The sequence below is a fragment of the Arvicanthis niloticus genome, chromosome 15 (assembly GCF_011762505.2).
Source record: "Arvicanthis niloticus isolate mArvNil1 chromosome 15, mArvNil1.pat.X, whole genome shotgun sequence".
NCBI lineage: Eukaryota > Metazoa > Chordata > Mammalia > Rodentia > Muridae > Arvicanthis > Arvicanthis niloticus.
This window is the reverse complement of record NC_047672.1, coordinates 51,600,623-51,608,806: the sequence shown is the minus strand read 5'-3', so window position 1 is coordinate 51,608,806 and position 8,184 is coordinate 51,600,623. Positions and strand designations below refer to the sequence as shown.

Genomic DNA, 8,184 nt, shown 5'->3' with positions numbered 1-8,184 from the left:
AGTGGATGGAGTACTTTCAGGTATGAGCTAAGCATTTCACATGAGACTCAGAAGATGTTGAGTCTCTCTGTTCTGAGTGAGAGTTCTCTTGGAATAAATGATTTCTCTAAAAACAAAAGATAAATACCTAACATAATTCAGTTTTAGGCAGGAAAGAAAAGAAAGGTTCTGTATGTGTGTCAAGAAGTAAAAGGACAATATGACAAGAAATCATCTGAAGAAAAGAAACCAATTCACATGGGAGGTAAACATTAGTATCTTATGCTTTATTACTGTCGTTCCCCACCACATCCTCTGCCCTAAGACCAAGTGAAAAGGGAAATGAGGAGAAGGAAATCTAAGTCAACCCCTGTCCTTGTTTAAAAGCAACTCACTTCTGGACCTAGTTACCTATGCACATGGGAAAACTGGGCTCCAGGCATTTCAGCACTGGGCTTTTGCATTCCATTTTTGGTGAAAAGAAAACTATGAAGCTTTTCTTCTATTGTAGTTAAACTCTTGATAGGATAGATACAAGTGGATCCTGCTTCCTAATGTGTGAGGGCTCTTCAGCTAGACCGTAGATTATATTTCTATTTCTTCACTGACAGAACCCAGAGTAATGTGTACTTTTCTCCATTCCCATGCTCTTTCTTCATTTTTACTCTAGAATATATACTATCAGCAACTAACTCCATCAAAATGATTTTCCCACACCTCTTTCCTAGCTCTTTAGTAAGTTCCTTCTCTCTTGTGCTCAATTCTTTTACTAATCACTCCCGGTTCGTATTTTTCTTCTTTCTGCCCCCTCTTTGATCTAAAGGGTTAAATACTTCCACCCACCAGAGGACATCCTCTATGACCTGTTGCTCTGATGCACAGTGTTCAAGATGAACTCAACAGAATCGCTAACACCATGCTCCCAGTGTGCATACCTACCTATTAGCAGTTCCCGAGCTCCATCAGTGACCTCCATAGTTGATATGTGCTCACATAGTCTTTACACTTCCCTCTCTTTGGTTTTGCCTACATCTCATAGACCAGCACTGATGTTTAAGCTTTCTAGGGGTAGTACTGGTATTGCTAACTAATCAACTTTGGCTGTGTTACTGCAGAAAACAACCTCAAATCTCGACAGCTAAGAAGTAGGTAAAATCTCATTTTTAAGTCTACATGACAGCAGATCACCTTGCTACGTCTGGCCCAGTTAATGTGTCACTTCAGGTCTGTTTCACATGCTTTCATGTTTCAGGTTCATGTTGAGGGGAATGGGGAATGAGTCTCTCTCCCTGTGTGTTCTGGCCTCCTGCTGGCTAGAGAAACAAGTAAGGAGAGAGAGAGAGAGAGAGAGAGAGAGAGAGAGAGAGAGAGAGAGAGAGAGAGAGAGAGAGAGAGAGTAGTATTATATAGAAAGCCTCATTTCACAAGAGGCCTCTTGGCAAAGTTCCTTAGTCTCAGCAATCAAAATAATACCAACAAACAGCATCATGCAGTCTATATAGTAAAATAAGGTTGTGGTTTAGTCATGTTCATTTTAAGTATCTCTAAGGACATCTGCATGGGTATGTAGACAATTGAATATTTGGTTGGAGGAAGACATCGGAATTGGACTTAGGAACTTGGTTGTAACTGGATATTCGTAGTCATAAAACTGTGGAGCTGTTAAAAGACAAGGTTGTCTCCTCAGGGCAGATGGAGAAGCAGAATTACTCATGGAGACTTGTACATGAGAAGAGTCTAATGAGTGAAGATCAGTGAATAAAGGATGAGAAAAGGAATGGCTGGGCTTAGTTGAAAAACTTGCAAAATAGAGACACTGAAATCAAAATAGGTAGGGCGGTTGCAAGCTGAAGACAGGTATAGTAATGATCCAGTGATCCCCGGTTTGCTCTGCGTCAACCTCATTAGAAAAGAATGAAGAAAATTACACTTGTCTGATCACATAGGTTTTCTTTCAAAAGGAAATTCTTGGTTCAAGTTCAAGAGCTTACTAGGGGCATTGTGGGAAAAAAAAACCCAAGGGCATAGTTTCTGGTATATGTATGTATTGTTCCATGGTCCCATTATACTTCTGAGAAATGCAGGTTTTTTTTTAAAGATATTATATCATCCATTTAATACAAAATTTGATGTGAAATCATTTTACTTCAAACTTTACCAAAAGTACATTATTACTAATTGAAAGTAGAAAAACACAGTATGTGATTCTTATGTCATGATTCCTGTAGTTAAACATAGAGAAATTTCAGAATAGCTGCTTTCATTTATTTGATGTTCAAATAGGAAATTAGGAAGCTTGTTGATTCCTTGTGAAATCCCTATTTGAGTAAGATCTAATAATGAAAAATAATCTTACTTCTACGAAGTAGCCTTTGTTGCATATCTAAGTCATTTTGTTTAAGACTCTGGATTCATAATATCTAATCAGAACAAAAGTTGGAACAATATTTGTGTTTCAAAAAACCTAGGAATGTTGTTAGATGATGAAGATAAAATACATATACATTTTCAGATTGATTTTCTGCTTCTGGTTACCACAAGACTGGGCATCATGGCCCTTACAAATTCTTCTTTCTCCACAGGGTTTGGAGTTCCACTGTTCTTTCTTTTAAAAGCAAATACTATATTTTGCTTTGTTCACAGAACATTGGCAGTCAAGTCCTTTGTCTTAATGATTCTGCTTTAGGGAACTGTCAGTTAATCTCTGGAGGGGCCATTATGACAAATTTCTGTAATTAGATTATGATGCGAAGGTTTGTTTAGTTACAATATTTAAAAATTGTAATTATAATTTTGGGGATATGACCTCAATCTTTCTATCAAGTACATTCAACTTCCCTTTCAAGGCAGGCTGTCTTTAATTTCTCTTTTTGTATTCATTTTCTTGTTAAAGTTTGTGAGTATAATTAAAACCAACCTACCTTTGAAAACCCTGAGTCCTCACCTAGCAGAATAAATGAAATATGGACACAAACACTGAGCATATAAATTACTTCTAAAAGGAAAAATGCCTTTTCCATTGAGCTTTTGATTTTCTTTATTTTTTTTTTCTTCCAGAACTTGATGGCTATTTTTTCCTCTCTAGTCTAGTGATCTTGTTATTAAAGCATTCTTCTTATGGCAACACAGCACACACACCGCACAGTTACTAACCAAATGTAACTACATTGAAATACTAAGCACTCTAGGCTGGCAGAAACAAAACCAAACCCAACATTTCACCATGTCTCAAATGATCCTTCTTTGTACTAGCAGAACACCTTGGGGTGTAGAGGGGTCAGAAGTTTTCTTAGTTGTCTTGGGTGACATTTAGGAATTTTGGAAAAGGGATAGAAATAGCTTTGCCTCTTTTGTAAGAAATATTCATAAGTATAATAAGGATGCCAGTCTGAATGCAGATTCTCATAAATCAATGACATTAAAAACATGTGCAGAACAATTTCTATGAGAAAGTGGTATGATTAATACAATAGAGTCAACCCTTGACCTAGAGAAAAGGTTAGAAGGATGAGGCAGGAAAGAATTGCAAAGAAAACCAATTTAATTCACAAACACCCTGAGACTCATTGGGGTGTTGAACAAAATAATGCATTTTTAAGTTGCTAACATCCTTGAAAATCATGTGATATACAATCACCTTTGTGACACAGTCAAGTTTTTAAACTCAGCTATGACTCCTTGTTTAATTACATATAATGAAATAAATTTTATTTATTATCTAACCTTAATTCCTCATTAGATAGAGGTGGGGGCTGAGACCCGTAGACTCTGCAGGCACCTGCTCAAGACTGTATCACATCAGAGCATCAGCTGATAATGAATTCAGGGTAGAAAAATGATGCCGCTCTACATTTCTGATGTCATCAAGAAAAAAAAATAGGTCTAATTTCGTGCTATGTAAAGAAAAATGCATATAATTTGGCCTGAAGCTTAAGTAATATCACAGCTGGCTGCTTCATAACAACAGTTTTCTGTTTTACTTGGATTTGGGGTAGAATATGATATTCAGTGTGTTTTAAGATAAATTCATTTTACAACTTATTTTTGTCAAATTTGAAGTTAGTTTTTATTTCTCTCTTCTCTTTGATCCCAAGATAAATACACTTCAACTTTTGCATTTTCTACCCATGCCAAAAAAGGTAATTGTATTTAACAGAATTAACAGTATCTTTCAAATATATGATAAAGTTAATCTTTGGTTTTAATTATCAGAAAATTACTTAACATTGTCATTTCCTTTTGGGGGCATCCCTTTGAAGTCATTCGAAACATGTATTATTTAAATAGAAATAAGCTTTATACCACTAGTCTTTATACATTTGACCAGGTAGACTTGGTGGGCAAAAGGTGATGGCTATGTTTTGAAGTGGTCATTTCATATAGAGGAAAAGAGTGATTTTTTTTAAAAGGGCTCATAACATAGTTTGAAGTCTGAAGAAATTAATATCATTGTTCTTTGGGCAGATTATTATTATTGTGCATTGTGGAGTGCTGGAATCGTTGAAACAGAAGAATGTTTAAGAATCATGTTCTTGCTTTTGTCTTTAAAAGCAAGCCACAGGAAAGCAGGCAAAGATGCCGTGTTTGTGCCCCTCCCCATGATTATTCGGTCATTAAAATGGAAGAAATCTAACAGTAACAATCATGGGTCCTTGTGTGTTACTCAGGGGCTCCTGGTATTTTTCTGATCAGGGAAATCACTTCTCTGATGACACAAAAAGTGGTACATTCTTGTTTCATATCCCAGGTCAAGTCACTTGTAGGATCTTGTAAGTGTAAATATCTGTCATTTTCGGGATGTTAACATAAAAAAGCTTTTTGGTACCTGACCTGTCATAGAATGAAGTGTCTCATGGTTGGGTTTCTATGGTGCTTTTCATAAATTATCAGTCCCATTCAGGCAGAAATTTTGGAAAATTTGAGGTCACTGATCTATTCCACAAGCATTATATATATATATATAAAATGGTGAAATGTTTTTGAAAAAAGTGTAGAAAAGAGAAGAGGTTGGTATATCTCAACACTGTCTTTCTTTATCTGTGTTTCCCAAAGGCTAAAGTCTGTCCTCTCATGAGAGCACTGTGCTTGGGCATCCAGGTGACCATTCACTCTAGCTTGGGAGAACCTGGGAACTTGAGTACAATTGGCCATTATATTTAAAATACCCTTATGATCCTTAGAGGGTGAAACTGGTTAAAACGTTGTCCACGATTTCACCATTCAGCAGCAGATATAGATGTTTTCATACTTCAATTTTTCTTCTTTAAACTTTATGGAACATAAAAATTCTAATACACGAAAAGATCCCAGTAAACACTGGCATCATGCTACGCACCCATGTATATTACTTTTAAAGAGTGTGTCCCAGAGTCCTCATTAAAAAGCATGCTCCACTCTTACTCTGCCTCAATGAATTCTAAGTGATTACAGTGGCAGGGTTCAACTTAGAAAATTAGGAGAGCTTTCTTCTTAAAGAGCCAGTTCAAGTGGGAAGATGATACAGGCCTCAAAGCACAGGAACCTCAGTCCTCCAGTGAGATCTAATTTGCAGCTGTTTGGAGAGATCTGACTCTCAGTGAGCATTCTCTTGCCTGTGCTCATGAGCATGGGACTTCTGCTTGACTGTCATTGCTCTGTTTGCCGGGCATCCTGTGCTCACTAGGGGAATTCAGCCAGTGGTTAACATGTCTAAAAGGCACACTGAATCTGGGTCACATAGACTGGGACAGAATCCATAGAGCCTGGGGTGTACAAGCCTTGGGGGTGGGGCGGGGGAAGAAACTCTAAAGCTCACTAAAAATTCACGATTATATTTTGATGCTATGAACTCAGGCTCCTGAGGTAAATGTTGACTCAATTCCTATAGATGAATATCAAAGCATTGTCCCGAAGTGTATACCTATCACTCAAGGCCAGGTTCTGACTAATGGAGAACGAAATAACCAGCATTCGAGAAAGGTCTTTATTGATGTTCTTCCCTGTGCCCTGAATGGGGACATGTTAGAAGAATGACCTGGTCTCAATCTTCATGGAGCTGATCTCAAGCATGAGTGTTGGAGAGGATGGAGCCATATGAAAAGAACCAGAGTTGAGGTTTAAGGGGGAATGGTGGGAACTTGGGGCAACATGGGGATAAGGAAAGAATGGGTGTGGAAAAAATTGAAACATAAATAAAAAAAGATGCTTGGGGACAGAAAAGACTTAGGGGAGAAGAGAGAGGGGAAAAGGAAGAGAGAAAGAAGAGAGAGGGAGAGTTAGAACATAAGAGGATTATGTTCCCCCTTCTTGCTTTGCCCAGCCCGCTGAGAAGAGTCCAGAGTCCAAGGTCGCACAGTCCTCTCTGCTGCCTCGCTCGCTGAATGGCTGGCAGTCCGCAGCATCCCCGCCTTTGGCCACCGCAGCCACAGGTTTACTGTTCCCGGCAGCAGCGCCCCTCCCGAAGCCAGCCGGGACACCCTTCTCTCTTCTGCACCTACCATTGCCCTGTGCACCTCCCTGCCTCACTTCTCGCCACTCCCCTGGCGGTCTCTTTCCTTCCAAGACCCCCTCCCCCAGGGGGCGCTTTGGCCACCGGAGACGCTGCAGGAGTCATTTCTCCCTGAGGGCCAGGAGGCCCGCAGAGAGCCTGAGAGTGGAATCTGTTTACACGCGGTATTAATTAGTCTTTGAGGAATCGTTCACCCACGTGCCAATGTAATTGTTGGTGTCCGGGGCTGTAAGCTCGACCAGCCGAGACCTGGAGGAGAAAAGCCGCTCACTCGCGGCGGGGAGTTGAAACCGCGCTCTGCGGAGCGTCCCCCGGTGGCCGGGCAGGACCTCGGACAGCGCCCGCGACACCAAACCCCAGTCGCATTGGGGCTTTCCAGCGTTGCTGGTAAAGCTGCAGCTGCTTCCAGTGCGTGCAGCTTCCAAATTCTCGCCACCACACCCCTTCTTCTGAAACTGGGACTCATCGCGCCTGTTGTGTGGCTTTTTTTTTTCTTCCGAAAGGTCCGCGACTTATCGCTCAAGTTCAAGTCCGGAGGACTTGCCCAGTCTCCTCCCCTTAAGTCATTCTCCATCCTCTGGCAACCGCGGAAATCCGGGAGTCCTAGGCTGCTGGTGTCAGTGCCAACACAGGCAGTCCGGGTCGGTCGGGTGCAGCAACCCGGCGCATTCGTCTCTCTCCCTCCCTTTCTTCCTTCCTCCGTCGTCTTCTCTACCTGCCCCTCCTTCTCTTGCCTCTTAAGTTTCCTGCACCGGGAATCCAACTGTGCCAAGCCTAGGATCCCGCGGACCAATCCGGATCGCGACCCGGGCACTGGGACAACGACTCCGCCAAGGCTGGACGAGGCAGCTGGACCGGTCCTCGCCCGAGCATGGAGACGGAGCTCCAGGGAGGGCACGTCCTGGGCGCTGGAGACTCCAGGCCGTAGTAGCTCCTCCATGGAGCCTGTTCAGAGCGGTCCTTGCTCGCTGCATTTGCCTCCAGTCCTGTGCGGTATGTACCGGTCGCCTCCACTGTTGTTGGCAGGGACACCTTGGGGCAGGGTGGTGGTCATCACCAGGAAGGGGCAGCGGGGTGGAACTCTACTTGGTCATAAGGCACGTCTGATAGGTGACCCTCAGAGTCCCAGACAGGTTGCCACTGTAGAAGTTAGCAACTGGCTGCGCCCCTTGGTTCAAAAAAGTACAGCTAGAGATGTGATTGTGTGTGTCTATCTGTATTTCAGGAGGTTGGAATGGGTAAACCGAGCCCCGCTTTCCTGTATGCAAATTGCATCCCCTTTCCCCACCCCCCATTTCACGGGCACCTAATCCGGGTCAGTTCTACCTACCCTTTCTCTGCCCGCGCCCCCCTCGCCTCAGTCTCTTGCTCGCTCGCTTTTGCTATCTCTCTCTGCTGCTGTGTACGTGTGTGAACCCTGCCAGGGCTGGCGAAGAACCAGCCGCCGCCTTTAGTCCCAGCCGCCCGCCTGTCAAACACTAGGGCAGGTCTGGCTGCCAGAGACAGTTGGCCTCCTAACCAGCCTGTGAGCTGCTCTCTGTGTGCCTAACCCCCTCCGGCCGTTCGGGCGCTGGCTTCCGAGACGCACCGGGCTCTGGGAAGCCCCTGCCACCGCTCAAGCCCGCCCGCCTGCGGACCGCACTCGCTTGTTTCTGGAGCTGGATTGACTCGCTTTTACAATCTTCGTGTCCCCCTTCCCAGTTTTTTGACTCCATCAC

The 8,184-nt window shown here is 42.9% G+C and overlaps 1 protein-coding gene across 1 annotated transcript in view; it reads left to right on the top strand.

Moving 5' to 3' along the window:
- The first annotated feature begins 6,833 nt into the window (after positions 1-6,833).
- Nxph1 (neurexophilin 1) overlaps positions 6,834-8,184 on the top strand; it is a 290,286-nt gene continuing 288,935 nt past the window's right edge. The window contains exon 1 of the mRNA XM_034518767.2: positions 6,834-7,459. The gene's annotated coding sequence lies outside the window, so the exon portion shown is untranslated. The remainder of the gene's footprint in view (positions 7,460-8,184) is intronic.